The sequence below is a fragment of the Anthonomus grandis genome, chromosome 24 (genome assembly GCF_022605725.1).
Source record: "Anthonomus grandis grandis chromosome 24, icAntGran1.3, whole genome shotgun sequence".
Taxonomy (NCBI): domain Eukaryota; kingdom Metazoa; phylum Arthropoda; class Insecta; order Coleoptera; family Curculionidae; genus Anthonomus; species Anthonomus grandis.
In genome coordinates, this window is record NC_065569.1 from 3,081,015 (window position 1) to 3,088,619 (window position 7,605).

Below are 7,605 nucleotides of genomic sequence, written 5' to 3' on the forward strand. Positions count from 1 at the left end.
AAGCAGTGTCGACATGATTTTGGCTGATCTCATTAGGATGCCGCCCATGAAGGGGCTTCTCCATCCAGATGCGGAGTTTTTCCTGGTCCGTATGATGGTAGCTGCACGCTTCCTCGCTCTTAAGTTGTAGAGGAGTGGAATCGTCTATTTGATTTATTGCGCGATGCAGCGTGGAATTTTCTCCTTGCCTGTAAAAATAGGATCTTAAGTTAGTGATTTGTTTTTCAAGTTGTTTACCCAGATCTATTAATCCTCTTCCTCCAAGGTGGCGGGGAAGCATTGTTCTTTCAGTGGCACTTCGAGGGTGGTGGTTGTGCGTTTTAGTAAGTAGGGTCCTCACTTTTCTTTGTAGCCTTTCTATGTCTGTCCTACTCCAATTAATTACCCCAAAAGAATAACTAAGAGCTGAACATGCGTAGGAGTTAAGTGCCTTAAACATATTTTTGCTGTTGAGATTGGTTCTCAACACTTGTCTTACCCTTTTCACAAACTCGTTAGTCAGTTCGCATTTCATTGTTTGTTGTTCAATCGTTTGTGATTGTTTCATCCCCAAGTATTTGTAAATTTCGTGTTCGCCCATGGCCTCGATGGTCTGGACATTCTGCATCTGATATTCTCCTGGCTGAATTTTTCCTCGGATTATATTGAGAGTACGGCATTTATCTAGTCCAAATTGCATGCCGATGTCATTGGAGAACTCTTCTACTATATGCAGCATTTGGTTTAGTTGGTTCCTAGTTGCAGCCATTATTTTTAAATCATCCATATACAGTAAGTGATTTAACTTTGCAATCTCGGTGTTATTATCTCGGATGCTAAACCCATAGTTGGAAGAGTTAAGACGGTTCGAAAGAGGATTCATAGCAAGGCAGAACCATAATGGGCTCAGTGAGTCCCCTTGGAAGATTCCTGTTCGAATTGGAATGTTGTTTGTACTTACTGTGCTTTTACCCTGTACTTCGAGCTGGATCGTTGTTCTCCAACTTGTCATAGCGCTCTCTAGAAAAGACAAAGTATTACCATCAACTTTATACACTTTTAATATGTTTATAAGCCATTCGTGTGGTACTGAGTCGAAGGCTTTCTTATAGTCGACGTAGGCAGTAAAAATATTTCTCTTGTTGTGATATGCCTGGTTGTTGATGACAGAGTCGATAATAAGTTGTTCTTTACAGCCCATAGACCCTTTAGCGCATCCTTTTTGTTGTGCGGATATGATGTTGTTTTTCTCACAGTGTTGATAAATGCGCTGTGTTAAGCATGAAGTGATAATTTTATACAAAGTAGGTAGGCACGTTACCGGTCGGTACTTAGACGGATCTTGTATGTTGTTCTGGTCTTTAGGCAGTAGATAGGTTACTCCTTGCGTTAGGAACGCTGGCATTTCCTGTGGGTTAAGAATAACGTGGTTAATTAATTCTGAGAGTTTAGGATGCACACTCCGTAGTTTCTTTAGCCAAAAGTTATGAACTCCATCTGGGCCAGGTGATTTCCAATTATGCAGTTTTTGGATAATCTGGTTGACTTCCTCGATAGTGAATGGTCGATGTTCCATCTGGTTATATTTATTACTATTTTGTTTCTCTTCAGTAACCCAGCTTGCGTTGATATTGCATGTTGTTTGAGTTGCAAGTTGTTTGGCCCAAAAATCTTGAATTTGTTCTTTATTATTATTATTATTATTATTATTGTTATTATTATTATTATTATTATAAACCCTATGAGTGCCTTTAGTTTTTTTATAAAATATCAAAAAGCTTTACTTAAAGCTTTGCAAAAAATAATATTTAGTTAATATTTTATGATATTTTATAAAATATTTAATTTTTCTGGAAGGAAGCAAAATTTGGATGCCTATACCTATATAAAAAACATTGTTTACAACATAAAATCCAATAGAAATATTATACAGGGTATCCCATTTAAAATAATATATTTTGATATGCCTGCCGACCAGATGAGACCCTGTAAATTCAAAAATAAGATCGAGATACACTTTGGTGTATTTTTTAGTCTTAGAATTAAATCTACTTTCCGCTCCCAAAATTTAGATTAAGAGGTGTAAAATCTCTCTATTGACTAATTTTGGCATGCACTAATAATAACTTACCTTTATTGGCAAACGAAGAACTGCTAGTAGAAACACAATAATTGCACAAATAATACAAACTCCAGAAAATATAATATGAACAAAACACTCACCCTGTGTCGTTTCTTTGACGATTTGCTTACTTATAGTTATGATGCATTGCGTCAGCATCGTAAACATCCTCTTTACCCAAATTTTCTTAGACCAATCAAAGCGAAGGGTTTATGTTTGTAAAGCGTAGTGTTTTATATACGTGTAAAAGACGTTTAATGTTGTCGTTATTTAAACGCATTAAAAAAACGTTATTATAACAGTAATAATATAATACCCATGGTCATTTCGATACAATGCAAATAATTTCTACTAAAGTTTTGTTTTGTTTATATCTTTTTAGGCAAATATCTATTTTTTTAATTTTTTTCGACAATTTGTTATGCAATGATTGGTAAAACTTCCTATTCCAATTTTCTAGAGTATCTGTTTTTAAAGCGTAGTTTTTTTTATTCGTGTAAAAGACGTTTAATTTGGTTGTTATTTAAACTGATGAAATAAGGTTATTTTTTAGTGTCTTTTATACATGTAAAAGACATTTAAATTGGCTGTTATTTAAACCAATAAAATAACGTTATTTTAACAGTATATAATATCCATGGTTATTCAGATAGGTTACAATGCAAATAAATACTCTTTCATTCGTTTGTTTACAAATTTTTAAGCAAATAAAATAATTTTTAGATTTTTTTAATATTCATTTAAAACTTATACAATTATTGCACTTAAAGAATGCACAGCTTTGCAGGCAGCTTAGAGTTTAAAGTAGAACCGATAGGTAATATATATGAGTTAGCATTATTAACATCTTTATTAACACATTTTTTTCGTCGAACTTTATCTACATATTATTCAAACGCAATTTATAGTCACCAAAAAAGAAGAAACATAAGTACCAAGATAATATAATGAATTTCCTATTTTATAATAATGTTTATAGAATAAATAATATCTCAATTAATAAAATTCTTTAACGTTTAAAAAACATTTAAGATGATAGAAGAAATAAAGTTATAAAAATCTGTTATTAAAACGTTATAAAAATATTAAATTTTATTTTGGTGTGTATTCAACGCCCTTTTAACGTTAACTTATACCGTTTTATTTTACACCAAAATTCAACGGTTAAACTTTCAACCTAAAATGTCCTAACACCAATTATCAACGTATGACACGTTGAAAAAATGTTAAATAAACGTGTATGTGTTTACTGGGATTTAATACTTAGTAATCTCTTTAAACTAATAACTTTTAATTAACTACTAAAATAATTTAAAAAAAATTTTAAAATTATTTAAACATGTAAGTTGATGAAACATAAAAATGTAGTTTATGAGGAGAATTTTTCATTTTTTTATACAGGGTACCCTTTATGAAATTATATAATAATACCCTTTATACTTTATCAAGAATTACTTTTTGTCAAAAAAACGAAATTGGTGATCTATTTCTTCTATTGGGATGTCTATCCGTGGACATACTGTACATATATCCTCATTTTTTTAATAAACTCTAGTTAGTAATTAAAAATTAAAAATAGCAGAATTGAACATGACGTTATTTTTTATCGTAATTTTTTTTTTACATAGGAAGAAACCCCCACAGATGGGTATGCCGTTTTGAGCGAGAGGACAATACATACAGGCAAGATGCGATTACCTGACGGCCGTAAGAACTGCCTTTAGGAGAGACTGCCCTTATGGATGTGATATAAGCCAGGTTGGAGTTTCACAAGAAGCAAATGTGCAGTTTATTAACTTGGAATATTTGGTGTGCTGCGGCTGCCGAAAGGCGAAGACGGCATCTCGGGACGTTCACGCGAGAGGATGCAACTTGCACAGGCATCCCTTGGAGAAAACACTAATTTCTACCTCAGATTATTTGATAAATTATGCATATATAAATGATAATAAAAAAGTTTAATAAGTCTTTCAAATGGTTTTTTTTCTAATCAAGAAAAGGGTAATTTAGAATGGTAAGCATAATATAAAAAAAAAGCACTTTAACCTAATTTAAAAATTTATTATCGATTCTTTAAAAATTTAATTTTTACTTGTTTTATACATATTAATATTAACTTTAACATAAATTTAATAATACTTATAATGAACTAGTTTTGGTTATACAAAGTATAAAATTTCCTAAATTTCAACAAATATTTAAGACTTTAAAACTCTTTAAGCTACAAAAAAAATGATTTTAATTTGCTATCTAAATTTTTTTAAATCTATTGACATATAAATCAAATATTTTTAATTATTTACAACTTAAAAAACCGTTTAAGTTAATTTATAATATATATACATATATATGTAAATATAAATAATATATACATGGATATAAGTATCTAGACACCAATAAACTTTAAGTATACACATTACACATACCTTCTTCAACCGCATCAAAATCCTCCATATCAGTGTCAGGATCATTAAAAGATGGAAAATATTCATCTAAATAAAAATCTTCATCCTCTATAATCTTCAGGAATTGTTAGTCAGACAACTTTTTTGTATAAAAGTTTTTCTTTGCCATTTTTGTATACTGTCTTCAAATCTAAAAATGCAACGTTATTAATCCCAACGGTACTTATAAGTACCACTCTGAACTAGGGGTCATAGGTGGTGTTATTTAATAAAAATTGTATAAATATTATTCTAGTATACTCTTTTAACATAAACAAAACAGGAATTTTACCATAAATAACTTTAAAAATTAAAATTTCTACTAAAAAAATGCATACCAAATTTATCACAGCACGCACTGTCACGGTCAGCTGCTAACTGAAAGCATGAAATGTCAAAGCAAGTAGTGGCAACCTAAATTTTGTATTTACCGATAGGTACTTAAAAGGATCGTTAGAATTTAAAAGCATTTTTTACATGTAAAGAGGTTTTATGGGCTTTTATAAACATGGGACTTTAAAGTATCGTCAGCTTGTAAATGTTATAAATAATTTGAAGGTCATGGGAGACTAAGCGTTAACTAGAAGATACTGTGCGTGAACTCTGTAACTCGATAAAGAAAGCAATAGACAAGAAAACCAATAGAAAGAAAATTTCTTTCTATGAGAGATCGGCACTCTGTAACGTTTTCTCTACGCCAATCGGAATCGTTCGGCTATAGAAATTATTATAGTACCCAAACTACAAATATTGGATTATTTTTAGGGTCAATGGGATTTTCGTCTGTCAACAATGTCAAAATTGTCAAATTATTAATTATTTAATCAATATAATATTTTATTATTTACTGATTTGTGGCTTGGCTTGTGTTGTGTTTATTTGATTGTTATAATAATTTCATTGCTATAAAAGATAACTATAAGTTTTGTTTTTGCATTTTAATTACATATTGGTGTTACTAACATTATGGATCTTTATAGATTTTGTTCTTGAAATGGAAGAAGAGGAACGAAGGCAACAATTACGGCTAGAAAGAAGGAGATTACGAGACTCTATTAATGTTTTTGAACTACCTGAAAAGGAGTTTAGGAAATGTTTCCGCCTCAGCAAAGATTTAGTGTGAAACTTAATTGCAGAACTAACACCACACATGGATTCAGGTCTGAGAAACACTAAACTCTCAATACCCAATAGAATCTTTACTGCATTAAAATTTTTTGCGCAAGGCTCCTACCAACGAAGTGAAGGAAATGAAGCCAAGGTGTCGGAGGCTCAACAAACTGTTAGTAGAACACTGTTCGAAGTGTGTAATGCAGTGATAAAGTTTCCTAGAACAGCTGCCGAAAAAGAAACAAAGAAAATTGACTTTATGGAAAACTTCCATTTCCCTGGAACCATATGCTGTATAGACTGCACTCATGTTGCCATTTTGGAGCCAGCTGCAGATGAGCATCTATACTTTAGCTGAAAAGGACCATTCCAAAAATGCAAATAATATGCGATTCAAATTTGGTAATACTACATGTGAATGCGAACTACGGAGGTGCAACCCACGATGCATTTATATGGAGAAACTCTGCTATTAAAAATCACCTTGTGCAGAATTATGAAAGAGGAGAGAGAAACAGCTGGTTGATTGGTGATAGTGGATACCCTCAGGAACCGTGGCTAATGACCCCCAAAGGGGAGTACCCCGTGAATCACCAGAAGGGAGGTACACGGCCGCATTGACACAAGCTAGGAATTGTGTTGAAAGATGTATAGGTGAGTACTTTAAATGGTAATACTTGGGGGGATTTTGTGATGGTATCCAATTTTTTGGTGTTCACACTATGCATTTTATCAGAATTTGCAACTTTTGCCAGATTAGAACATGTTCTATTTTCATGCGATCGGTTGCAGAGACAGTATTTTAGTTATTTAACCAAGTAGTGTTTGATGTTGCTATCTCGGTGACTATAAAAAGAATTTCTTAGAGTATTTTTTCTTGGAATAATTTTATTTGTTAAATAGTTCCTATAGATATTGTTGTGTTAACTAGTATAATTTCAAAAGACTGGGTTCCCTAATATTTGGAATTCCAATATATAAGGAATTACATTATTTGATAATTTATCACTTGATTCATAGAGATGAATACTGATATTACACCATATCATAAAAACAGACCTGTCAACAATTACACCACATCATAATTATAGCAAATGTATATGAATAAATATTAATTGCCTTTTTTATTTCAGGCGTTTTAAAAATGCGCTTTCGCTGCATCCTAAAGGAAAGGGTTCTAAGATATTACCCACATAAAGTAGGACAGATTGTAAATGCAGTTTGTGTTCTACACAATATGTGCATAAGAGGGAACATCGACCTTGAAGAAGACCCAGAAATAGAGCCAGGTGAAGAAGACGAAGACTACCGGGTGATCGGTAGCGAGCGGCCATATCTCATAAGATATTGGTCATATAGATTTGAGAAAAAAAAAATCATGATAAAAGTCGCCAAGAGAAATTGCTGGAAATTATTTTCGAGTTTGTCAAACGTCCGCTAGAGGGCGTAACAGCCAACACCAAGTAGAAAAATGGGATTTTTATAGAATTTTGTCTAATGAAAGTATATCGGTAATATCATTCTCATATTTACTGACCATTTCCCTAAATTTTTTGTCTAAAACATTTTATTCTATCTATCAAAATAAAGCGGTGGGGCAAGTTCAATTGTTTTTTTAAATAAACCAAGATTTCTCCCGTTTCTTTTGACCGATTTTAGCAGACTTAGGCTCATATAAAAGAGCATAATTTGCACTATAAAATGCTTATTTGGTTTTGAATTTTTGACTTTTGCTGTCACCGCTGGCGATAACTTAAATGGTAGCACATTTTTCAGTTTAAAAAAAAAAAATAAACGTAATGGTATATTAATTTTTATATATTTTAAAAGAGGATACATTTCTCTATAATTTAGTGAAAATAATTTATTGTCTACCTTTTTTTAAACCGTTGATATTGATCAAAATATAATTTTATTACATTAAAAAATGGCACGCCACTGTTTTTTATC

General features: G+C 31.8%; 1 long non-coding RNA gene across 1 annotated transcript; it reads left to right on the top strand.

Annotated features, from left to right (window-relative positions):
• The first annotated feature begins 5,412 nt into the window (after window positions 1-5,412).
• LOC126749313 (uncharacterized) lies at window positions 5,413-7,257 on the top strand. Its single transcript, XR_007665004.1, has 2 exons — window positions 5,413-6,309; window positions 6,789-7,257. It is a non-coding gene; the product is annotated as an uncharacterized LOC126749313 (long non-coding RNA).
• Window positions 7,258-7,605: the final 348 nt, after the last annotated feature.